A 27,728-nucleotide genomic window follows, 5' to 3' on the forward strand; every position below is an offset into this window, starting at 1 on the left:
ATCAAAGTTGATTATAATCAACTTTGATTCAGAAATAAAGAATTGATTCAGAATTTGAAACAATTCAGACGCCCGCAGCTTCTGCGGTATACCGCAGAAGCTACGGGCGTTTTTGAATTGTTTGCCATCAATGCAGCCATGGCTCCTAATGGAGGCATGTAGGGCTGTCACGCACGTCACTGAATCATAAACTTTAGCCACGAGAAGCTCACGCATCTAGTATGCGTTAAGGAATCATGAAATATTTGTAAAGCCAATACTACGCGTCCGAGCGTCTGATCGACGAGACATGTAATCACTGTTTTTTGTCTCACCAGTGCATTTATTGTAACAAGTGGGCTTAATTTTGTTCGTTTCTTACTATAGGAACGACCATCATAGCGTGGTTGCGGTGATTTTCGTTGGTAATTTGTCACTGGATCCGTTTACGTTCCTAGGCAGGAATAAACAAAAAAGAGTACATAAAGACACTGCTTTGGTAATGACAACTCTATGTGATATTTCCCTGCTACGGCGGTAATTAAGATTATGCGGGCCTTAGTCGTACACTCGAGAGACGATGAGGGCCAGAAAAAAGCTGTAGTACAGTATAAAAACTACTTGATAAGCAACTGGCCACCATTACATTGAAGTCGGCTTCCAACGAACGTGTTCACAGAACTTCTCGCACGTATGTGTTTGTGGCACAGATGTGTAATAACATGGAAACCAACCGGTCGGTGCCCATGTTTTTTACGCAAGTGTGTCCTAATGATCCCCGACCAGACGAACGTTCGTCGAACCCTAAATTTCGTCTGCTACAATCGGGGTGGTGTCGCTCTAAAAACGAACGGGATTACGAAAGCGGGCTGCTCACCAGAAAGTGTCCTTTTGCGGGAAAGCCAGCTGCGAACAGGGCTTTTTTTAAGCATGATTATGACGCATGCATGTAGCACGTCTGCGCGCACAGGCTTTGAGGCACGTCGAAAGTACCAATTACACAGGCTATACAGCCTCTAAGACATGATATTGAAACCATAAGAAACGCTGCAAGGACGCAAACAAGCGGCAGTACCCATCGGCTCGCTGTAACGGCCACTGCAGGCATATTCAGGTTCGTGATGGTTCGACATAAGATAAGAATTCGTAAAGGACACTTACGGTATCGCTAACAGAATGATTCGCTTAGGATACATTCTTTTACGAATCACAAACACGCGAGGATGCCGAATATGTATTGAATCATGGAAGCACCTGTTTTAGTCGTTAAATTTCCAGATCAAATAAAAGCTATACAAAAAAGTAAATAGGGAGAAATACTCCATCTCCCGCTAAAGGGAACCATGTGTGGATGCGAAGCAGCGGGGAGATGGTTAGCTTGAGCGGGAGATGGTTTCGCGGCAGCGGCCCGAGCGCTCTTCGCGGCGCTGCACAGGAGAGAGAATGAGGCGCGCGCGCTCCGTCATTTTCATACCGCTCAACTACCGTAGCGCCCCCAGCGGAGTATGCAGCTGTCGGTGCACGCTGCTCCTGATTCCTAGAGGAGAGAAAGGGGGGGGATCATAGGAGAGGAGAGAGGGGGGGAGGGGACGCGCATGCGCTTTGGGGGAGTGGCACGCGGGCGCCGCTCCGTACAGTAGAGGATTCCTAGAGGAGAGAAAGGGGGGAGGTAGGAGAGGAGAGAGAGGGACGCGCATGCGCTGTGGGGGTGTGGGACGCCACCGGAGGGACGGACAAAGCCCCCGCCATAAGCTGCTTCGCATCTAAAAAACGAAGAATAAAATCTACGTGCATACCACCGGAGCCGGCTGTCACCCGACGCTTCTGGCTAAAGTCTGCCATGTTCTTTATAGGGTTGTTCTAGAACCTTTAATGTTAAATACGACAGAAATGACAACAATGCAGCCTTTAGGTTTGTATTTCCTTGGCATGCTTTTCTGCATTTTGCACGAAAGAGTTGCGGAGAACAGAATACTTTCGACAGCTAAAGTAATAGTCCTGTAGCGGCTGTTTGCGATACGAAATTATCTGCGCAGTCGCTCCTATACGCGCGGTGTTTGTAAAAACATGGCAGATTATTGCGCGTACGTGGGGCGGAAGGCGATGTAACGTACTTGTGGCTCTTTGAAGGGACACTAAAGAGAAACCGAAAGTTTAGCTTAAAGGGTAGATTATCCTTTCATGATCACAGTCATACCATTCTTACTGCAAACAGATGTTTAATAAGCGAGAAAATAGCGAAAAACTGAAGGATAGGTGCTGACGCCCCTTCGAATTTCCCGCACTACACGTTCGTGACGTCGGAGATTACAAACGCAGGCTGGTCGCGATTGGTCGAGAGCGATTTATCGCTGTTAATAAAACGCAAAATGAAATACACCTTAAACGTACATAAACAGCATTTGCCAACTTTTTAAACCGTTTCAAGCGAGGAAGTACAAGTTTAGCGCAAAATTAAATAAATAAGAAAAAATGGCATGGCGCTACATCCGGTCGTGATAGTTTCGTAGTTTCATTTTTGCTCCATGCATCATCGCGCGCGTCTGTTCCGCTCTACAGTGTTTGGTTGCGTGTTGCGTGACTCGAAAAACGTTGACTTCGCGGGAAACAGCCAGAAAATGCCTCGAGTGTGTAGTGTTGAGGCTGTATAAATGGCCCAAGGCGCTTGCTCAGGGGCAGCGGCAGTGTTGACCCGATTGTGTGCTTTCATGTGGTGCCGCGCGATGAGCCCCGACTCCCCGGCATTCGCAATGGCTCAGTGCTCTGCCGATGATAAAACGGCAAAAGAGCCAGAGAAACCGATGGTGTGCTCTCTGAATTTCTCGCCCTCGGATTATGTATATAATCCTGCCCTCGGAAAGTACCTTGGCGTGCCCCAGAGGCCAGTCCTTTCTCGAGCAGCTGTTCCCTCACTGCAGCGTTCATCGAACCCCCTACCGGTGTTCCTGCAGCAGCAAACTGGCGCCTCGGTGAGTGCTGAATGTCATTAAATAAAGCCACGAAATAACCATACCGAGTACGTGCGCAATTTTCTACGCTTGTTCTGTCGGGAACATCGTCGCCTGGCGGACCGCATGCCTCGCCTTCGGTCGACGAAAAGGAATCTCTGTTTTCCGCCGGCGCGGCCGGCAGCTCACCGCCATCGCACGCGGAAACACCTACCGCTCGAGCACGGAGGATCATTTCGCGCTCCGTTTCACTGAATATCGCTGAAATGCAGTCCTGCTTTACTGGCGAGCTCTTCGTTGCAAGGTTCAGCGGCAGCAACGGTATCAATCGCGGCGAACGCCAACGCAGCGGCCATGCAACCATGATGCAGCCAGCGCCTCGGCCGTTTACGCAAGCGGTGACGTATCATGGCACGTTCTGATTGGCTGAGAGCAATGAAATCTGTGACGACACTGCTTCAGCGCCAAATCTGGGGTCAGAGAAATTGAGGAAGAAATATTTGGTCTTCGTTTACGAATTTCTCCGCTAATAACTCATATTTTTGCACCCAACAAAATCTGCATGCATTCCTGAAGGTCCCTCTTTAATTCCAGCTGAACTTCCTGTTTCTCTTTAGTGTCCCGTCAAGTTTGAAAGGGGGCGTTAAAATGCGCTTTAAGTTTATTCCGGCAAGATAAAAATATGGCCGCCTGCAACAAAGACGACGACGACGACGACGACGACGACAACGACAATGACAACGACAACGACAATGACAACAACAACAACGACAACAACAACGACAGCGACAACGATGACGACGACGACAACAACAACGACAACGACAGCAACGACAACGACAACAACAACAACAACAACAACATGATTCACCGGGCTGCAGTGTTCACGCGCAGGACTCTGAATTTAGAGCGGCAAGGGACCGATGCAAGCGCGGTTGTTCCCGTCAGTCCCAACCCACTCATTTATGCGATCTCATCACGGTTGCTGACCCAGGGTTTGCTTTCATATGTCATGCAGGGCCATCAGAAAGGTGCCATGCTTTCTTGAAAAACGGAAAATTTCCGAACTGCGAAGTTTTACTTGCTGCGTGCACGAATGAAACGACGATCGAGTGGTTCGTGTCGGAAATTGCTCACCGGCAATCGTGAAAAAAAAATAGAAAAAAATTAAGCAGAGTCGCATGCTACGCTCTCGCCCGGAAGGCCCTTTTCTCGAGAGTCGTGTTCAATTGGCCGCAAGACAACGCGACACGATGCCAACGCCAGTTCAGCCTCGGCAGACGTGTAGATACGCTTTTTCCGCCTCGTTTTCTGGAGTCCGCGCCATCTTGGACTGTTCCACGAACAATTTCTCAGTTCTGTGCGCAGTGACTTAATCATAAGATGGCCACGAAACACCGAACACATCCGCACAACCATTTTCATGCATACTACTCGAGTGTCTAGTTGGTTGTTACAGATAGAAACTACCCGCCGCGGTGGCTCAGTTATCTAAAGCGTTGTGCTGCTGAGCACGAGATCGCGGGATCGAATCCCGGCCGCGGCGGCCACATTTTGATGGAGGCGAAATGCAAAAACGCCCGTGTGCTTGCGTTATAGTGCACGTTAAAGAACCCCAGGTGGTCAAAATTAATCCGGAGCCCTCCACTACGGCGTGCCTCACAATCAGAACTGGTTTTGGCACGTAAAACCCCAGAAAGAAAAAGAACAGTTGGAAACCGGCAGCGTCAACCTCCCAAGATGGCGTCACTTTAACGCTCGCATAAAATAGTGCAAGCGCTGCTTGCGTAAGAAAACAATACGGATTGACGACGACAGATGCGACAGAATAAGCTGCATGCTCAAGTTACTGCAATGGTTTCTCACCTTTTTCCCACGAGCAGATGCAGAAGTACTCCTTGCATGACCATTTCAGGTTGGCCATCCCTTTATAGTTTTCATTGCAAAGACCCTGACATACGTCCTCGGTGCATACTAAAGAGGAAACAAAAGACCGGTAGTGTTTGCCTAATATAAGGCGAATTGCAATGCAAGGTGCTCCTTAAACATATCTTTATAAAAAAGAAAAGAAAGTCGCAGTTTCGCCCGTAAGGCGAAGAATCGATTGCGATAGCAATATTGGCGCTTTTGCCACATCTGGCCCTTGCGCCAATAAACTCCAATCATCATCAGTAGCAGCAAATTAGTGGACAGCTATACAAAGTAAGGATAGTAGTTTTATCGGCCGTATAAGCTTGTAAACATAGGCACACAAAGTAAATTAATAAGCACGGTGTCACGCGCGCACAAGCAAACATGAACGCATCTCACTCGATGACCGCGGAAACTCGCAGCGAGTGAATTGATCTTCATGCCGGCACTCGGATCAACGCTATCTTAGCTGCGAAAACATAGCGAGGGCGGACTCTGCTCCCGCCGCAGATGGCTTTCAAGATCCAGCCGCGCGGGCAGGCGCTCGCGGCGCAGAACGCGTCCATCCCCACCCCCCCCCCCCTCCACTCTCTCCCAGGAACCTTCCGCGCCGGTAGGAGCTCGCGGAAGGAGTGATGGCTGTCGTTCAGCGTGACTTGACATCATGGCGCTGCTCATTCGCTGGTGGTGCTGCTAAACTACGCTTGTGGCATTGCCTATGATGAGTGGTACTATACTGTAGGCTTCTGTGGAGCGACCGGTCATTCCAAATGCTCAGTGACCAGCGCAACCTTCGAGAAGAACGAGGTGAGGCGCACTTTCAGCATTGCTCTGGTGAATCGGAGTGCGATTGAACGCTGCCGATGTAGCTTTCGCGCGCACACTTAGTGCCTTGACGGACGGAAAATGGAAATTGCAGGGCGCATGACGCCGAGCAGGTATACCCTCGGCAAGCCAGCCGAGGTTAGCTGTCGTGAATGCCGCCACACGACGATTTCTCTAGAGCAAATCTGTGCAATATATCTTCAGGAGTAGGCCCTGCACGGTTACTGGGCTTTTTCATACACTGTATGAAACGCGGAAGGTTTTAGTGGTGCCTTCGTCGCGCACTCTCCATTCCAGGCGCTCAACGGACAAACATGATTGCGTTCGCATCACGTGGTGAGGGCCTATTTACCATGAGCCTTTTAAAAAAAATCTCACAGTTTCGCCCTAAGGGCGAAGCAATGAATGCGATAGCAACACAGCAATGTCATACGAAGTAAGGTGAGCGGCTTTGGTAGCAATATGAATTGTAGTAAACATGAGCTGATTAAGTAAGCAGGTGTGCTGCGGCGTAAGTAGACCGACATGAAGAGAGACTCGATGACCACGAGAAGGCGCGTGTGAAACGGTGGTGTTGATGAGAAGCGCTGCCCGTGGGCAGCGCGTGCGAAGGGACACACCTGTAGCGCTGCACTGCCGATCCGGGCAGCATTGCATGTGTAGCGTGCGTTGGAAAATGTGGCCCGACTATTAATAACTGTGGTGTGAGCGCGCACAAACAAACATGAATAGATCACACTGAATTACTGCAGACAACGACTGTCAAAACGCTGGCAGCAAGCGCATATACGCCGCAGCGGGCGAAGGTACGTGCGGTCTATCGCTTCAACGGAAACTGAGCGGCGAATGCACAGCGTATAAAGGTCAGAGCCGTGTGGAGATAAGAGACGGTGCGAGCGAGCGACGAGCGCGGTTGTTGGCAGAGTAGAAATGCGCCCCCCCCCCCTCCGCTCCCTCCGGCGCTCGCTTCCCGCTTCCTTGCTTGCGCGTGGAAGATTGAGTGCGTTTGCTCTCCGTGACAGCGTGCGTCCCCGCACGCTTCCGCTCGGGCATACGGCGCGCGGCGAAGATTTTATTTATACGGAACCTCACGGCGACGGCGACGGCGACGCCGACGGCAGAAATCCGGTGGAAGTGTCCATATAATTGCTATCGCAATAAAATATATTTACGACGATACTTCAAGATGATCACGCTACACTCCCTCTTAGATCTTTTCCATCTTCCGTGTTTGTCAGCAAATATGGTTGTCAGCAGCGTCACTGTTGGAATTGCGCATCAGCACTTATGGTACATATACGAGTATATTGTCACAGACGAAACTACGGCTGATTTCGTCGACGAAACAGAGGAGGAGGAATAAACTTTATTTAGGGAAATGAGCAGACGCTAAAATCGTCCGAGGTGGGCGGCGTCCCTAGTCCTGTCTCGAAACAGAACTAAAGAAATTCTCAGCGCCTAGCGTTATGTCGGACACCTCAAGAAGCATTACAGCGAGCTGGCCCTCCTGCGGTTCTATAGTAAATCGTGGATAAGTGGCATTACGTACAGTCAAGCTTCTTTGCGTACAATTCCAGCAGGGGAAGGTTTTGTTTGCGAGGCAAGACTTCATTTAGTAGAGTACTAGAAAGAAAGGACCGTGATCCATCCCTAACTGCCCAAAAATGCACATGCGCCACAGAAACAAAAATTTGCATATTCTTTAAAGATACATTTTGCACATTTTATCTTTAGGAGAAATAAATTCAGCACTGCCAAGGTCGAGCGTCATACTTATTTCGTTCCTTCAAGGCATCGTGATGCCCAAGAAAAAAGGAAATTTCTTGTATATTAACAACTTTCGTGCGTCCTCTTTTCTAAATTATCAGCGTTTTTAATCCCTCTGCATTCCCTATATATTAGCCTGGTATGAAGGTATTTTTGTCATTCACATGTTCAATTGAAGAGAGTGTCGGAGTCCATGAGATCTGTGGGCCAAGAAAATGTTCTCGGTCTGAATGAGTAAGTCCGAGTGAACCCTGCTGAGTAGAATTCTGCTGAGGTTGAGTCCTAATCATCCCAGCTGAGTATAATTCTGGTCAGTCTGAGTCCGATTGAGCAGGGGTGATTAAAGTTCTTGTGTGTCTAGGTCCGAGTGAGCATAGCTGAGTATAGATCTGGTGAGTTTGAACCGAGTGAGCCTGGCTGAGTGTTGCTCTGATGATCTGAGTTCGAGTAATCTCGGAAAATTTCGGCGAGTCTGAGTCCGAGTGAGCTCTAAGCAAAGTCACGCGCCTAAAAGCAAGGCAACGTGGCACGCTTGGACAATAGGAATGGCACTAGACAATAAGTGTTGTAAACTAAGCTCGTGGGTCAAGCGAATGGTTTCTTTAAAATTGTAGAAAACGGAATGTAAGAGAAGGATGGTAGCCGAAACTTAAGGATTTTCACCGTGAGGGTGAGGGAGGAAAACAAAAATGAGTGCATTTGCGCACCTCTGGGTGTTAAAAAACTAATGAACGCTGCCCACCTTTTGTGAGAAAGTGGTGGACATACATAATATTGTTAATACATGAATATGGTAAATGCCTCGTTTTTACAAAATACTCAAACAAAAACCGGCCACAATTTTTGCCCCTCGACTTAGAAAAATTATAAAACCCGGAAACGAAGGACGCTAAGTATATTCGATCCACAAACAGTGCGGTGCTACTTACGTCCCTGTATGTGCGACATGCTACTCGATTTCCTTTTTTTGTAATCTGGGTTGTAGTTACGTAAAGCACCTAGTATACCACGTTATTTGACTGAACCCATACATTCAAGAAGCAGCTTCTTTTTTTCGGTGCTCGATCGTCGCTGCGGTCAGACCACATTTTGGCTCATTTGAGAGCTTCGACGACGGACCAAAGACCGGTTCAACGAAGCCGCATGAGCACGGAAGAATGATTTGTACGTTCTTTTCATGGCACCTTTCTGTATACACTGTGGGCGCCTTGTAATTTAAAGTTACATTCAACACTTCAGTTTGTTTAGGTAACGTTTACCGCTGTATTCTCTAAATAATTGTCCTTTCTAATCTATTCCCTTCGTCTCCACCGAGTGGAACACAGCGCTGCCCCGCGACTGACCTTCGACAACTCTCCACGGTGAATCTTACGAGGAGAAGTTTCTTGAGAAACACATTTTAACAGAGAGTTTTAGATTAGGGGACGCAAGCGGCTTGCGTACGCAAAAACTATTGACCCTTTTCTCGGCACTTCCGTGGCGCTGCCATGTTTGATCACGTGGTGACGCGTCCATTGCTTGCCTCATGCTGCCTCCATTGCCTCCGTGTTTTCAATAGAAGCACGTGACGCCGGTTCAGCGCAGCAAACCTCTGTTTCGACGCATATCGTAGACGGTAACTGTGTGGACGACACGAAGCTTTGTCCACAGCCTCAGAGAACATACGTAAGTGCTTTCAGGGCGCATTACGCCTTGTCCAAATGGCGCGAGCAGCGTACACTGTGCTTGTACTAAAAGCGGGGCTAGAAATGTATTCCAAGCTGTCCAAACTTTCCGCTAATGAATTAAATCAGAATCAGTGTGCTCTTTGTTCTGCAAACATTTCGAAGCAGCGGCTTGTCATGTTTCTGACTCAGTAATGTTCCTCAATGTGGCCACTATTTGATTGTTTATTTTCAGCCTAATCGCTTGCGGGTGCGCTATGCTGCGATAGATTTATTCTTGCTGCGCACAAAGCTTGGAATGTAAATGTTCCATACTTTGTGGTAGCTTGTAGGAAAGCCGTATTATCACTAGTCCCTCGCTTACTCTGTGGACTGTCACGAAACGTTCGGCTTCCAACATTTGTGTCTAGTCTGTATGGTCGCCGTCACTCATGCTTCGGCACATCGATTGAAGTGCGAGCCCATTCACTTATTGATACGTTGGCGATAGGGTGGGCGTAAGTTTGCGTGCGAGTAGGGGTGGCCGTATGTAGATAACGTGCGAGAAACTTGCTATGCCAGTGAGTGGCGCCACTTTCTTTTATAATGAGCGGTATTCAGAGTGCCGACGTTACCAAGTTGAAATCCTTTCTTTGGAGGTTAGCTATACAGCGCTGGCGGATGAATTATCTTTTTTTCTCCTCGAGGAAAGCCATGCAGCGCGAAGGGCCGGCAACACAGGCAGTCCTTATGTAGCAGCGGCGACACAGGTTGCTTCCATTCCTTAATATGTGAATCACTATTTTTGCAGCTAACTACCACACACGTCTTCCATATATCATTACACATTTTGCAGCATGAATTGGGCACCGTGCATTAGCGAATACCAAGTTGCATTTCCGACAGCTGATCGCACAGTAACAGGGCAAAAGCAGTAATGCTTTCGTATTCGTGCGCATTCGCAGAGGCAAGGTATGGCGCGTCGCCGAAATCGCCATCTCGTTCCTCTAGAGCAAACTGCTCCGCGAAAAGGGTCAATAGACCTTTTCACTGATTACAAACATACGCCCTGCACCGCTTCCGGTTTTGACCACTGACGTAGCTGATAAATGTAACTGGCAGAGAAGCAACCATGCGTTAAGACATAGCAGACTGATAAGGCACGTGACCGGAAGTTTCTTGGGGGCGGCACGCTCGCTGCTGTTATCGCGAGCATGAAACCGTCTATTGGGCGTGCGTCTAAATGTCGTACAAAAATCCCTCACGTGACCAGATACTAGGCACCTAAGGACACGATCATTTAGGGACTTTTGAGAAGGCGCGATGGTGGCGCTAAATGTGACGACGGCATGGGATGGCGCGTTCGTTCTCGGCGTGATCGTTCTCTGGCCCGCGCCGACCGCGCGTTGTTCAACATTGCGTGTGTGATTGTGCTTGCGTTGCTTGTGTATTTGTTGTAGGTTCTGTGTTACTTGGCGGAAAGCCGTGAGTAGTGCTTGTGTGGCACTGCGGCTTTGGCCTCGGTGAGCTCTGGCAATACAGAACCTGCGTTTTGTGATCCGTGTTCCTTGACAATGCGGAGGTGGTGACGATTGAAATGTCGAAGTGGCGTAGCGCCTCGGCAGCGCAGTTCAGCGAACCGCGATGTGGCGTCGCCGTGTCCGCCTTAGCATAACGGACGTCGAGGGATGTGCTGCTCTCTACAAGTCACAAAAATGTGACTGCGTCGACCGCCCACGGTTCAGCGCTGAATGTGTGGTTTGAGTACTGTGCTTGAAACGAGTGGTGCAGCTGTGGTGCCCTAATTTCGCACAATATAGACGCGTGCTTATGTGCAAAAAGGGCAACAAATCGTATCTTAACCCGCTGAGGCGATGCTACAATGTCAACAATGCCGTGCATGTTTATTATGATGGTAGTCTCTACAGCAAGCAAGCGTGCACTGCAGCTATGCTGTGAATATAGCCTCAACTCGAATGTGGCGTTTGCAGAACTCTGTTTGGTTCTGCTTTCAAACAAGCTGTATGTTAGGATTATCACTCACTGCTCACATGAGACATGGGAGTCCATCGTGTGGGTTGGGGCTCAGCACGAATGTGTGGTGAGGGGGTGTGGAGTTGGTGGCTGTGTCAGGTGCCTCACTGAATTTTGTCATTGGAATAAGCTCAATGTAGAAGGACACACCCTATACTTGATGGCTCACTTTCACGGATATTGCCTTTTTTTCCTTGAAATTTCCAGCCTCAGGACGCGCCTCGCATTATATTCGGGTTCGTGACACATATAATCACATTAAATTTTTATTTAGGAGAGACCAAAAGCCGCTCGTTGCATCATATTTGTGGTCGTGTTACTTGCATGCAAATCCAGTACTTTCAGTGCCTATTGACTGACTGAGGGGTGCAGGACTTTGGCAGTGGTAGCAGCACCAAAGCAGCTGCCCAAATGGTATACCCTATAGTGTTAGATTTCTTGTGCACATGGGTGTACTGTGAAAACACGTTAAAGGAATTCCACAGTTGCTGCAGCATCACGTCTGGATCTGTGGATCACTGAGCGGTTGTTTGATCACATGTCTGAATTTCTGTTGTCACTGAGCAGTTCTTTGATCATTAGCTTAGGCTGTCTGTTTTCTACATATTATATTACAGCAGTGGCGTCAGAGTAGCTGCAAAAATGGGATTTTGCTGTACAATCGCAGATTGGTTGCTTTTTCGACTGTTACATTGCTCTATTTGCTGCAACTGCCGCCAAATGTTGCTTTACCATGTCTGGTGAATGCCTTGAACGTGAACCACATTTGGATGATGCTTGTGAAAGTATAACATACTCCTTGCATGCAAAGAAAACTATCACACCGGTAGGTGTGGTGGAGTCACTGATGAAATAGAAGTTGAAAAATGAAAGTTCTCGCAAAATCTGGAAGTGTTCATGGCGCTTGCCATCAATAATGTGTAACAATCCAAGCAAACATAAAGATAACCTACCTATCCTGAAGAATATGAAAGTGATGCTTCAAGTTGTCAACTTAAAGCTTGATATACTGGTGCCAATCAAGGAAAGAGTTGAGATTATATAGAAGGATTCAGTGCAATTCATGTTTAATCAGCTTGGCAATCTTGTCAAAACGACCAAATAAAATTGTGACTTTTAAGAGATTGCCATGATAATGTGATGAGGTTGCTGGCATTATTTGGTGCTTGGGAAACAAAGCATCACAGGTATGTGGTGATTGAGCTTCTCAAAAAAAAAGGAAATTAGGTGTGCCACTAAAGATATCTAATAAATTGAACCCATAAACCACTGAAAGAAGTTGAGTGTGCAAAGGCAAATGGCTACAGCTATATTTGCACAGTAATAGAAAAGTTGTAATCGGGCTGATGGTGCACAGGTGATGGATGTATATTGCATGTTCGAGGGCTTAATTTTTCATGAGCTACTCATTTTTGTTTTCCTGTTTTGTTTCCATGTGCCTTAGTGAGCGGAATGCCTGACTGCAGACTTCCGTCATTATGTACAATTAATGAAAAATAAAGTAAATTGTTCTATGGAACTCTTTTTTTGTAACTTCTGTTCAGTTGCAAATGACGCAGTTTTCCCTACTCTGCACTGAATGGTGAAAGGGGGGGAGGGGGGGGAGCGCATGCAGGCACCCTTATACTGGAGCTTTGGGGCGCTCTTACCATGGTTGCTCACATGCCCATTTTTCTGGCTGTAACAACCTAGAGTCAGTGCACAGGTGTTTTTAACGTTCCACGATTAAGTAAACTTGACGTCACTATGCACAAAATTTAGATTACGACAGCCCAAGATGGCAACTGCCATGAACTGAATATAAAATTGCCTATAAGCATGCATTGTGCAATTGAATGCCTGTGAATTCTGTAATGCCACTTTCATGAAATTGACTGGCATGGTTTGCTTGAAACTGAAAACATGTTCGATCCTCAGTTGTAGCAGACTCACTTCACTATAACATATTTGATAATGCAGGTGCAGATTGTGATGGAATTGATGCGGTTGTTACTCTTGGTGAGAATCATTCATGCGCATTAGAAATTATAGCTAAGGCTATATATACATTACTTCAGTTGAGATCGACTAATGTTGAGATAGAAGCTCAGCTGTGGCACATAGGTACAGGCGAATAAATTTAGAAAGAAAAATTCTGGCACAACCCATTTCACAATGATGCCGATGCTAATACGATAGCATTGAAACAATGTAAAGACATTGTATTGCCACCACAGAGATCAGTCATGTATGAGTCGGGCTCCTCTCTCACGAGTCCCTCTGGACATGCTACGCCTGTTAGCAGGGTTGCCGCTAAGTCGGTGCTTGACATTCGATTCGAATCTGCCCAGCACCTAAGAAATTTTTTTTTGTCATTGATGAGCGGCCCGGCCCATACCTCGTGACCTATTTTTGTTTCAAACTGGGTGTCCTCAGCACAACAGCCCCAGTGCTCTACCCCTTATACCATGGATTACCCAGTGACCCAAGTTTACGGAAAAATGGATAAAGACCCGGACAGACAGGAAGATAGGATATTCCACACTTTTCAGGGTCTAAGAACGATAATTCTAGGCAATATACACAACTGGCCTGTTATGGATACGTTGCTGGCATTGCAGGAGAACAATTTACGATTTAGAGCTTCTATTGGTAAAACCACAACAATATACACAATTTTGATTTCACAAGAAACAGTAGTGCTATCTGGTTTATGTATTCATCTACGTCACAGGCTCCAGAAGGAGTATTGCGTGGAGGGGGGAGGGCATCGCATAACAAAGGAGCGAAAAAGTTATACAACGTTAGAAATATAAACAGCGACACAAGATCAACGCAATAAATTAAAGATAACAAATTATAAAATCGTGAAGTAAAATTCTACCATTAGAAAGCTGGGTTATACAGTGAATAGTACGATTGCATAATTACATAAAAAAAGTTACATACACCAGAAATAGAAACCACTTGAACACTACCCAAACATACTGATTTTTTGTCTGAAGGTTACAGTATTGTTAATGTCAGCAATGTTATCGAGAAGACCATTCCAATGCCTAATGGCACGTGGCAAAGCACACAAGTCAAAGGCATTAGTTCGACCAAAAATGTGCTGGACGCTAAGGCGATTGTGCAAGCACCTAGATGTGTGGGATGGACAAACAAGAGGCAAGGTGGACGACTGCTCACTATTAATGATTTTATGTAGCAGACAAAACGACACTACATTCTGGCACGATTCCAAGGATGGTAGTGACAATGACAACATAATGTTAGATACGCTCAAATATTGGTTGCAATCCCTGGCGATTAAACGTGCAGCACAGTTTTGGCTATACTCAAGAATGCGGATTAGATATGTCTGGTGAGGTGACCAAATTGAACCTACCAATTCTAGTTGGGGCAAGAATAATGTTTAATATGCACGCTTTCTTGTGAAGGAAGGAGCAGCATGAAGGTTGCATTTTTGAAGATTGATGATCAAAGCACTTGTGTATATGGAGGTTAATCGATAGTACATACAACACTGCCACAGTGCAGTCAAGACATTGCAGCAGTGAAAAAAATTCAGAGCACTTATCAAACAAGGACATATATGCAAACAGCAACACAACACACATGGAGATGAGATGCAGTGCAACAATGCCCTTGTAGCCTACAATGTGTGGTTACTCAATATTTAGAAGCAACGGCACTACCACTAGGGCAACTAGAAGTGTGTTGTGCACGGGTGACGAGTTGACCGTAGTAGCAGCAGAAGGCACAGGCTGTGAATTTGCGGGGCGATCAGCTGTTGCGACAACAATGAACTGTAGACTGCCTAGGTTGAAGGGAACACAGTACGTTGGTCTGTTGGCTCTTCACTGATGTTGCGTAAGGGCCTATAATTGGTGCAGAAAGCATGTGGCCATCCATGGCTCAATCACAGTTGTAAGGTTGTGGGTGCCGACATTGCTCTTAAATTTTGCAAGAATGCGGGCATGGCCAACTTGGTCGTCTGCAGTTTCACTTTTCTGTCACCACCAAAGAACACTGCCACTGGTGGAATTTTTTGGTAGGCTTAACATCTTTTAAAAGCACCTTAAAATAACATTGCCAATAATTTGTCATCAAATTGACAAAACACAAAGAACAGACCAGCTTAGCTAGCCTCCCCATTTTGCAAACAGAATAGCAACTCACTTTGAAGAAAATGGGCCCACATTGTCATCATGATTACTGAGGGCATGCAAAGCGTGGAATGCCAGATTGGGAGCAGTACTGGGGCACTCCTGACAATCGTCTCATGGTAGACATTGTCTTATAACACATGCTAGGCATGTATATATGCTACATGTTTTTAATGTGAGAAAAACTGCAAAGCTGGCCGGCAGCATATCGCAGCACCTTCGCCATCGGCGTCTGTCAAGCAAGGACTGGTTACGTAAATATTATTGCGTCGATGCTACCGAATAGGGCGGGCACAGAGGCGCCGCTCGCCGGTTCGCGAACTGGCCGTTGCCAAGACGCCGACGTGAATTGGATATTTCGAGCGTCTGCACAGCACGGATTTCACGGCGGTGTGCCACCACAGCTGCACCACTCGTTTCAAGCATACAGCACGAACTGAGGCCTCATGGCGTTCTGCCACCACAGCTGCGCCATTCGTTTCAAGCACAGTACTTGAACCACACATTCAGCGCTGAACCGTGGGCGGTCGACGCAGTCACATTTTTATGACTTGTAGAGAGCAGCATATCTCTCGACGTCCGTTATGCAAAGGCGGACGCGGTTCGCTGAACTGCACTGCCGAGGCGCTACGCCACTTCGACATTTCAATCGTCACCACCTCCGCATTGTGAAGGAACACGGATCACACAACGCAGGTTCTGTATTGCCAGAGCTCACCGAGGCCAAAGCCGCAGTGCCACACAAGCACTACTCACGGCTTTCCGCCAAGTAACACAGAACCTACAACCAATACACAAGCAACGCAAGCACAATCACACACGCAATGTTGAACAACGCGCGGTGGGCGCGGGCCAGAGAACGATCACGCCGAGAACGAACACGCCATCCCATGCCGTCGTCACTTGGCGCCACCATCGCGCCTTCTCAAAAGTCCCTAAATGATCGTGTCCCTAGGTGCCTAGGATCTGGTCACGTGAGGGATTTTTGTACGACATTTAGACGCACGCGTCTATTGGGGCCACGGTACAGCGCAGGCCCAGACGTATGGGTCTGCGCTCCTAGTTCTTGCGTACGCAAGCCGCTTGCGTCCCGTAATCTAAAGCTCTCCAATAACTCAATGGCATTTGAGCGGACGCTGACAGCGTCGAGCTGCAAAATTTTTCGTTCAGGAATTGCTTTGGAGTGTCGTTTAACGAGAAACACCAAATCAGATTAGACCGATAAAGCATTGTTTCAAAACTCAATTTTCACAAATTTCGCCATAATAAGTTCATTGTTAAAAGAGAAAATGAAAGCCAGACTTGAATTTTTTTAAATTTTGTGCCGTAACATCAGCGCCGGTACGTCAGTGTGACGTCATTAATTTCGACGTAGTGTTTTTTTTTTTTTTTCATGCGTGAGTCATTGTGCCTCGGTGAAAGTTTTGAAGCTTGCAAAGTTCAGCGTTTATTTATCTCTTTAAAAATATAATGCGGTGTACCTTTACGGGTAACAAATTAACTGCTATCGTCCCGAATAGATGCCGTAACAATCATGACGTCACGGCGAACTGGTGCGGGAACTTCAAAGCGGCGTCGCCACCCGGAGTGTTTTCTGGCTTAGTAAGCCTCTTCTTATACGCCCAGAGTTGCTTTCTTGCTATTGTAAAGCTGTACTTTACTAACTTACTAATACAGCTCGTATGGTTTTCTTTTTCTCCTTTTAGCGTCCCTTTAAGCGCAGATGTCCACTTCAGTCGAGGGGCGGCGCTGCCATCCACTCTCATAGGTCGAGGTGGAGTGTCGAGTGAAAGTATGCTCTAGACACCAATTAACGCCCCCCCCCCCCCCCTTTAAAAAAATGTGAAAGTGCTTTCATGCGTGACAGTAACTGCGATAAGTAAAGGCCGGTCACAGTTCAGTTATGAAGGCCGCAGCGAGTTGAAAGTGAAACTAAGGGCCAGATTTTAATTACGATCTTACAAATGAGCGACAATCCAAATGCGCGGTGCCTGATTCTGAGCCCCTGCAGTGGGATTAAGGATTACAAAAAAAAACATTCTCGAGCGGCTGTTCGTGCTGCCGACGGCCAAAGATGTGTGCACACTCACACTCTGCCCAGGTGCACCGACAGATGTACTGGTCGCACGTCGATGTCAGGTTGTGCTTGGCAGAATGTTTGGCTTTGCAGGACGCCTCGCATCGTTCTTTGGTGCAAACTGTAGCCCGGGAGAGAAGAGACACACGTTACAGGCTGCAATATCGGAGAGAGAGCGAGAAAGAAAACTTTAGTTGTATGACATTCCTTTAGCCAGCTGCTCTGCGCTGGGGGAAGGGGAAGAGAGACAAGATGGGCGACCATAATTAGTTAAATTCTGGAGTTCTACGCGCCAAAGCCTCGATATGACGGTCAGCCCCACCGTATTGGGGGACTCCGCAATAATTTCGACCAATGGGGTTCTTACCGTGCACCAAACGCACGGTACACGAACGTTTTTTTTTTCTTTTCAAGCACCCATCGAAATGCGGCCGCAGTGGTCAGAAATCAAGCCCGCGTCCTCGTGCTCAACAGTGCAGCGTCATAGTCGCTAAGCCACCGCGATGGGTGGAGATGGTGACGATGACGACACATTGAAGAGGCAAAACACACAGCGTTGGGCAAGTCTACTGCCTGGAGTCCAAGCACCCACTTAAAGAAAAAAGTTGTCGCAGTTTCACCCGAAAGGCGAAGCATCAATTGCGATAGCAACTTAGTAGAGAGCTATACGGAGTAAGGATAGTAGTTTTATCCGCTGTACAAACTTGGACATGCAGCAGCACCGGCAACACACAGCACTGTTGTCGACGCCGTCGGCGTTTTGCCCGCGTTCGCACAAAATGCGTGCAGCGTTGGTGACTGTTGCCGGAGCCTCTGATATAAATAGGCACTTGGTGCCGCAGCTAAACGTCGCCTCCCTTCCCTGCCCCCCCCCCCCCCTCACGGCCTTTCGTGCGTCAGAAGAAGGCGCGTTTGCTCTACATATATGGTGATTGTAAAGGAGGAAAGAGACGCCTACTTGTGCAGCCCTTAAGGGAGCACGGCACAGAACGCGCGTTTGTTCTCCGCCGTGCGTTCACTCCCCGTGAAAGCGCGCGTCCCTCGCGCCCTTTCACTCGCACATACAGCGTTCGGCGGCGCGCGGCGATTGGCGCTGAGCCGTGCTCCCTCAAGGGCTGCAGAAGATAGCGCCAACCTTTCCCTTTCCCTCACGAACCCTCACGCGCGCGGCGACGATTTCATCTCCATTGACGTCATACGGAACCTCACGGCGACGGCGACGGCGACGGCAACGGCGACGGCGACGCCGACGGCAGAAATCTGCTTTGGAGTGTCCATATAATTGCTATCGCAATAAAAAAATGTCAACTAAGGCCTGGATGGCCATGGAAACTACATTTACAGCTACTCCAACGGCCCAATATAACGTCCACTGACAACGGGTGGCTGCCGAGACAGGCAAGAGCATTAGGCAAGCTATGGTTTATAGGTTTATTACTATCGGAGAAGTCGTGCCCGTAGCTGTGGGAATCGAAAGTCGAAAGCCATTTACCTTGACCGATTCGTGTCGAGCACCATATACATTTTAAAATAATTTACACCCTTTATAACTCTCACCCTTACATTCCAAAAAATGTGCGATGATGTGAGTTATTAATCATTTTAGACCCTTATTCACTTTTAAAGGTGTGAATTATTTTACAGTGGCGGATGCAACGATCACTTCCGTCAGTATGTGAAGGAAAGTTTGTCACGTTAAGAGGAGGCATTTAGCTAGGGGCCAACTCCGATTTGCCTATTCAAATTACACGTGAAACGGATATTTTTTGTTATTTCAAAATACTGCAAGCCTATTCGGTCCATGCAGGAGTGGAATTGCATACATTGTCACTTGTAATGGTGAAAAAAAAATCAAAAAAGAAAATGAAAAGAAGGAAAAAAAATCCTCACAAGAACGGCGAAGTGCTTAAACATTACAACAGAAAGATACATATTAATAAACAATCTCATTAGACAACCGCTGAACCAAATATGATGAAGTTCGTGGCATTTTGGAGAGAAAGCTGGATCCCATAGGGACTGTACGAACCCTAATTTTGATTTAGGGCGTTATATATTTACCAATTATTTATCAGAAGGGTCCTCGAATATGCAACGAAAGCATATGTAGCCGCTCTATAAACTGCATCTGCTAGATCGTCTGAAGTGAGATGTGATACGAGTATACAGCCAGACCCGCCGCACGACCCACCAGTGGCTATGGCATGATATGCTACTGAGCCCGAGGTCGCCGGTTCAATCCCGGCAACGGCGGTCACATTCCGATGGGGGCGCAATGCAGCAACGCTCGCGTGCCGTGCACGTTAAAAAAAACCTATAGGTACACGCAGCCAAAATTATTCCGGAGCCCCCCCCCCCCCCCCCCACACTATACGGCGTGCCTCATCCGATCATGGTATTGGCACGTAAAATAACAGGTAATTTTCTTTTTGTTTACAGCTTACGTGAAGTTGTTTACGAGACTTTTCATGAGTTCTACTTACAAATTTCTGGTATAATTTGTGAGCGGCGTATAAAACATGAGTTTTGTCCGATTTAATTGTATCACTGGGGGCAGTTTGCAGAACTGTGTTATTGTATTTTATTTCTAACAAAGTAACAAAATCTTTTCCATCTCTGTGGTGGAGCCAAAAGGACAGATATTAATAACGTTTCGGTAACTGACGGCACCGCAGGTCTCGATTTCCCACTTTCTTCGTTTCATGGTGCTCACTATGCTGCCCGTTTCCGAGTTTTTATGCGAGTAAATCGGTCTGCGTTCTTGCTTTTCTTTCGTGCTGCGATCTATAGTTATACATTAAACCCGATGTAGCATGCCAAACCTTTTGTTTGGCTAACCTTCCCACCTGTCATTAAAATTTCTCTTACCGGCGCGCGTATTTTCACTACTGGTTGACATTACGGTTTCCTTGTGGTACATTCTTGGGATACGCCAATTATCTACACGGTGCATGTGTTATGCGGTTTTGCGGGGGCCTCATCTTCAAATCATCAAAACGATCTGCGACATGGAGAAAGTGCGCCGAGTGCTGGTATATAGCTTCGTATGCTCTGTGCTTTCGACGCTTAGTTCGCGTTGAAGCGAGATACAGCACGAAGGTGAATTCGCTCGCTGCTGCTGTCGCGCTTCTTCACCCCAGCGTTTTGACAGCGAGTTTCCGCGGTCATTGAGTGAGATGTGTTCATGTTTATTCTGTGCGCGCATTGCTCCATGCTTGGTAATTGAGTTAGTAAGCAAATTGTTGCGAGGCTATACGGCCGATAAAACTAATATTTTTACTTCGTATAGCAGTTTACTAATTTGCTATCGCAATCGATGCTGCACCTTTCAGGCGAAACTGCAACTTTTTTCGGAAGGGTGGCCTATAGTGTGTTCACATCTTTGGAGAGGGGGAGCAGCGGTATAGATTTTACACGTGACCTATGATTATTAAAGCGTAGCCTAAAAGGGGATTCCGTTTGTCCGATGTACTGTCCGCGGCAAATGGGTCATTCGAGGAGATATACAACGTTACACGTGTCGCAGTCGTAATCGCAGTTGTAAGGTTGCGGTTGTAATTTAATGAAAATCACTTCGTGCAAGTCAAGGGTACATCAATGGGCAATAAAATAGGTACAAATTACGCCAACATATTCATGGTCATATTGGAATCAGCGTTTCATGAGAGCTGCGCGCTAAAACCAATGTTTTACGAAAGGTTTATAGACGACGTATTCCTATAGTCTGGTCCCACGGCGAGGAAGAATTATCGTTGTTCATTTCTCATTTAAGTGCAGTCCATCCAACAATCTCATACTCCCATATACATATGCGGATTCAGCAACACCTTTCTGGATATTAGTGTAAGTGTGCACAGCAACAAGCTTGCCCCATCAGTTTACAGCAAACCAACCGATAAGCCCCAATACTTACATGTTCATAGTAGCCATGTAAAGCATTTTAAAACAGCAATCCCGTACAGCCAAGCTCTTCGTTTCTGCGTGTCAAGCGGATATGCACTAAAAAAGAGGACTTTGCATTGAACTGTGAACAACTCCGTAACGACTTGCTACGCCAGCGTTATCCTCCCTCTGTTATCAGCGGCGCGATTCAAAAAGCCGACAACCTTGATCGTCATGCGCTCATCAACAGCAAACGAGCTCCCCCAGATTCACGGACTAACCTTGTCCTCAGGTATTCAGCATAAACTCGAAACATAAATCGTATCCTCACATGATACCATACTATTACAGAGCGAGAAAATGCGCCAAATTGTTCCTGATCTTCCGCGGGTGGTATACAGACGGGCCACCAACCTCAAATATGCTGTTACGTCTCCTTAAATTAACTCAGCTAACTTTAAGGCTGCGCACGATGCGGAGAAGTTCGATGCAAACTTTCCCCATATGATGAGTGATGGCTACTGTTGCTGTGAGCACCGCGTCTTCATTTTCATTCAAAATCCAAGGGGATTACAACTGCGACACAAGTAACGTTGTATATGCTGTAACGTTGGTGTGTGCCGCTTTACAATGACAGAAATGATTTTCTAAAGTTCACCAATGATAAGTGCAATGAAACCCACGTCATACGGTTTCCGCAAGGACAGCAACCCGGCGCTTTGGCAGGCTGCGTTACAAATGCACTGGGTGTGTGCTATTTTTTCAATGAGCGTCTTTCACGCCAACGCTTTAGCGAGCTGCATCATGAATGCGCTGGGTATGTGCCGTTCTTCAATGAACCTCTCGTCAACTTGGGTCACTGTGTATGTGCCGCTGGGTGTGCGGCAAGCGAGGGAACAATTCTCAGCGTTCGCAGGAATCGGTGCGCCACGCTTCTCGTTACGGACGCTACGCGCGGACTTCTCGCCAGCGCCACTTGAGGGCGCAGCGTGTTCAAAAAGAAGCGCGAGAAGCTGCCGCAGTTTCTCAGCGTTCGCACGCACAGGCGCTCAGGCTTCGCGGTGCCGCCGCTAGAAGGTGCCGAGTGTTCTCATTGAAGCGTGGAAGAGGAGTCCCGCTGCATTACACGCTTCATACATAACTGGGGCAAAGTACATAACTCGTGTCGACGACGGCAATACATTGTGTCGCTGACGGACTGCCCTGTCACCCAAGCATGTGACAGCCTCGGTGCGTGCGACAGCATGCCCGTCGATGTGCTGGTCGCTTCTCGCTTCTATGACGTCACTTGGGATGGTGCATCCATTGGTGGTCGCTGACCCATGACGCCATTCGTAGAATGCCCAAAAGGACTTACCGCGGCAGTGATTTTCGGGGGGCAAAGCAGCGGCTGGATCGACAACATGCCTAATGGTATACAGTTGCTTACGCAGGTCCGTCATTGCAATTATTCTTATTAATTCCGATCTGATGATTGCAGACTACTGCTGCTGCCTTGCCAACGCAGTCTAATTTCATGCCTTCCGAGTGCCCTGTATTGCGCACGGCGGCTTCTGTTAAGCGGATATGCTGATATGCATCCTGAACCAAAGCCTGTACAGTCATCTAATACTGAGCGATCTGACCAGTCTGACACGACACGCTTAACAAGGTCAAATAGTTGATGTGGCCCAAAGAAAGAAGCATGCAAAGGTGCGGCCAGAGATAGCCCCAGCATATCTCCTATGTTTCTTGGTCTACGGAAGGAAGTGCCACGACCTAGACAAGTTGCAGAAATCTCTTAATAATCAACTGGATGCCATAAAATCCCGCGTGTCACCATTGGAATTATCGTGCGCATAAACCGACTTTGCTTCAGCAACACTTGATTTGCTAGAATCTCACATTACCACACTTAAATCTTCTACACCAGCGGTTGAGTCTCGTCTCAGTGCGTTGGAACCTTCCCGCCTTCCCGTCGACGATAGCCCTCCTTGCAATTAATTACGCTTCGATTGAAATACGCTTTCGCTATCTCTTAAAGAACTTATTGCAAAAAACGATGATTTAGAAAGTTCTAGGCGTAACAGCATCATCTTTCAAGGACTCACAGAAGACAAGAAAGAAAATAACGGCCTAAATGCTTAAAGACAGCATCACGGACATCTTTCCTAAATAGCTTAACATTGCTTATCCTTCATTAGAGTGGTTGCACAGAATCGGCAGAAATGGAGGTGAACACCCGCTCTGTGATTATGAGGTTAGTGGACTTTCGAAGCAAAAGTGACGTAATGAAAAACGTCTCAAAACTAAAGGGCTCATCTCTCCATATTTCTGGGTATTTTTCTCCTAGAGTACATTTTTTACGTAAAGAGCTCTGGAATGCTACCACATCATTTGGAAGAAATGGTACCATTGTGAATCTTCGGCGCGACCATGTTTTCATTGATGACATGCATTACCATTGGGTTATATCTTCTAACAGTCTTGTGAATGGTACCTCTGAACCTACATCATTATCCACATGTGCCAGTTGACTACCGCGTTCCTCCTCTGAACAGCTTACTTTACTGAATCCAAATGCTAGAGGCATAGCGAGCAAGTTCCGTGATTTTTTGTCACTAACACCTTTGTATTCTCCCCATATAGTCGGCATAACTGAGACCTGGCTACATGACTGTATAGTAGACTCAGAATTTACACCTTCCAGTTACGTCACTGTCCGTTTGGATCGAAAATAAAAATGGCAGAGGAGGTGCTGTCGCTCTTTTATTTCGGTCGGATGTGAGCTTCTCTGTCATTCCTGGTCTTCTAATATTGAGTCCTGGTAGTGGAAACTTAACTTGTCTAAGCAAAATTTAATACTGTCGGTCTTCTGCCATCCTCCAGCTTCTTCCACTGACAGTCTACATGTGCTCTATGAATCTGTGCACAAACACAATTTCCACATTTTAAATATTATGATTATGGAAGACCAACGCACAAGGTGTCGACTGGGATACACACACTTCTTTTGGACATGGCGCCTTTCTAGCAAGTGAACTTATTAGTATATCCTTGTCCGGCTCTTAACACAAATCGTCCAGGGTCCCACAAGGTAGAGTTCTCTTCCTGACCTCGTATTTTTAGGTTCAGGCATTGTAGGTAATTATTCTCAGTGCGAAATAATTGATGGGATTTCGGACCACACGGCTGTACTGTTTTCACTTCCTTGTCCCATTTCGAAGTCCTGCATTCTATTAACGACATTTTATGGCTTTCATCATGTAAGTGGCACGTCTATACTCGATCATTTAGTTTTTTTCTTTAATAAGTTTAGCAACTTCAGCCACAAATGCTATGTGGATATCATCGTCTACAATTTCGAAAGTATTATTAAATCACGCACCCAGCGCTTTGTTCCTCTGCAAACAAAAAAGAAAAATATCGCCTTACCATATATGATTAAAGACCTACCACGTCTATCAGGCCGTTTAATAGGATTAGGACGCTCTAGAGCATGTGCCAATCCTGATAGCTTCGGCAGATTTAATGCAGTAAACGAAGAGCTTCGCTTCAAATCAAGCAGACAAAAAATTTAATTTGAAGTGTAACTTCCAAACTAGGTAAAAGAAAGCCCGCGTAAATTTTGTCAGTCTGTCTCACCTGCATTGTCTTTATCATCTTCTTTTATAATAGATAATGAAGTTGTCAATGACCGAGTAGGAACGTCTAATGATTTAAATGCATATTTCTATTCCGTATTCACTACTGACAACGCAACAATACTCTTGTTAGACACTTACTCTTCTTACTCCATTCCTGACATCACAATCTCAGCAGAATGTGTACTGAACCATGTCTTTGAATTAGACACCAGAAAATTGTCTGGCCCCGATAATACTCCCAAATCCTTCTTAGTGCGATGTTATTCATGGATGCTAAATATATATAAATCATTCTGGAAAAATCTGCGTCGAGTGGTGTTTTGCCGTCTTCTTGGAAACTAGCGAAACCTCTGCCTCTATAAATCTGGTGACAAGCATACCCTCAGCCACTACAGACCAATTTCGCGAAAGTCCTGTATACTCTTGTAAAATGCTTGAAAACATCGTCCACAAACACATAATTGAATTTTTAGAATCTAACAACCTATTAAATAGTGTTCAACATGAATTTCGGCACGGATACAGTATTAACGTAAACAGTATACAGGATACAGAATTAACGCATGACACTTCTTTACAACTCAGATCGAATCAATTTTTAAAGATTTTTTGAAAGCATTTGACACAGTGTTTCATTATAAACTGTTGTTCAAACTGAAGGCAATTATAAATAACGAAAACATAATTGAATGGATAGGCAGCTTCCTTTCTAACCGTTCAATCACAGTTCGTAATTTTAATTACGCAAAATCTACCAAGATTCCAGTTTCATCCGGTGCCCCCCAGGGCTCGTTATAGGTCGTCTATAACGACGTTACAAATAATTTGCCCTCTAAAATCCTACTCTACGCAAAGGACGATTGTGTCCTTGGCGACGTAATTGAAGCCCCAGAGAACCACACACGTCTTAACAATTCATTCGCCATGTTTTGCGTTTGGCGTGAGACCTGGCAAATGAATATTAACTTGTCTAAAACTGTTGTAATGTCATTTACAAACACGACTGCGCCCTCGTTTTTTGGTTATTTGCACAACAACTCACCGTTAAACAGGGTATCCAGCTATAAATATCTAGGTGTCTTCACAAACCCTTTATCTTGGTCTCACCATGTTCACACGGTAGCTAACAAAGCTCTGAAAAAAAAACTAGGATATGTGAAGCGGACAATGCCATGTGCCCCAAAAGAAATCGCTAGTCCGGCCCATACTAGAATATGCCTTAGTTTTCTGGTTCCAGCACCATCAAAGAAACGTAAAAGAGTTTGAGGCGGTACAAAAAGAAACATCGCGCTTTAAATGCCACAGATACGATAGGTTCATTAAACGTTCATTAAACCTTAACCAATCTCTGTCTGTCGTGAAATTCAATCACTGGAATATATATATATATATATACAATATCATTAGCTGTTCATTTAGGTTTTCGAATAGCGAATACTTATGTGTTGCTAATGAGTCTTCAACCCGCAGTTATCATGAACTTGACCTGAGACCAGATTTCGCTCACACTAAAACATTGAAATACAGTTTTATCCCCACGTACTATTGACCTATGGAATTTTAGCTGACAATATCCGTTTCCTCTCATCAAATGAAATTTTCACCGCACTAGCTGGCAGTGCAATCAATGCAGCATTCGTCCCCCACTACAGCGTTCCTCATAATCAGGTCGTGGTTTTGGCATTTAAACCCCACGAACTTAACTAATACCATTTCTCCTACAACTCCTGCAATACCCCTTCCTGGGCTGTGGTATGCTCAAACGAAAAATAAAATGAAGAATACGTTTTGTCGCTACATTGTCGCTAAACTCATTACCGTCGACAGCCGCAGTGAGATGGATTCTGCCAAATTTTTTTACTTGCTTTAAATGTTGAAGTGCCCGCGGGTACACTTTAATTTTTCAAGGTGTACGTTTCACACGAAAAAAAACCCTTTTAGCCCCCTAAAATTATTAAAGGGTGCACGAAAGGTGTTCTGATTACGAACGTACCCATTTTCCGAAATTTTCCGAGAAATTAAGGGTGCAAGAATGGTGTTTCGACCTCTAATCTATCCTGGAGGGTGCAACTTTCCTGCGTGTGTGCTCTTTCTATGCCACTAAAAATTTTGTTCCAAAGTGCGTAAGAATCCATAGTGCGCGAAGTTTAAAGTGTGGGAGTTCGTGGAAGCCATCGAAATTTCGAAACCCGCTTGAGCATAGAAATAAGGTTTGCGAAAAAAATTAGGGCGCCGTTTGGAACGTTGCAGGGATCTTACAAAGCTCAAAGACTCTTTTTTTTTTCAAAAAGCTCGTTGCAACAGCACGTCTCGATATGGTTAAACATTTTATTACAATATTTCAGTCTCATAACACGATCACGGAATAACTAGCGGAATTATAGATATAACTCTGCTGGAGTGCACACGTTCATTCGGGCCGTGGCTCGGCGATTTTGACGGGAGCGTTATTTTACGTAATCGATTCCGACTTAATTTTGAAAATGACTGCAGGGCCATGTGCCAATGCAATATGCACGTAGCGTCACAGGAGAATATAGGTATTTCCTATAGCTTCCTGTGTAACCGAGATGGCGTGCCTTTTGCGCTGCCTTTGTGCACTGTGGCACGGAACCAGTCGCTACGGCTGCTCAATATGAAACGCGGTCGCAGCACGCGTCTCTTATAAAACATGCCCTGTGATTGGAGTGAGACTTACGGACGACGTGCGTGCACACACACGCTTCTTTTTTGCAGTGTCCGGCCACGTCCTTGTAGCTCTTATTGGCCCCGTACTTAGTTTTGCAGTCCTTGTCGCATGGGCTGTCTTCACACTTTGACGGTGTTCTACGATCGATCAATCAATCAATCAATCAATGAGCCCATGTAGGCGCACTTGAAAACACAGA

The 27,728-nt window shown here is 46.3% G+C and overlaps 1 long non-coding RNA gene across 1 annotated transcript; it reads right to left on the reverse strand.

Moving 5' to 3' along the window:
- Positions 1-309: 309 nt before the first annotated feature.
- Positions 310-27,728, reverse strand: LOC125942164 (uncharacterized). Its single transcript, XR_007464871.1, has 4 exons — positions 27,539-27,728; positions 17,346-17,453; positions 4,794-4,901; positions 310-433 (listed from the first exon to the last, which is right to left on the reverse strand). It is a non-coding gene; the product is annotated as an uncharacterized LOC125942164 (long non-coding RNA).

Source organism: Dermacentor silvarum, chromosome 1, assembly GCF_013339745.2.
Source record: "Dermacentor silvarum isolate Dsil-2018 chromosome 1, BIME_Dsil_1.4, whole genome shotgun sequence".
NCBI classification, from domain to species: Eukaryota; Metazoa; Arthropoda; class Arachnida; order Ixodida; family Ixodidae; genus Dermacentor; species Dermacentor silvarum.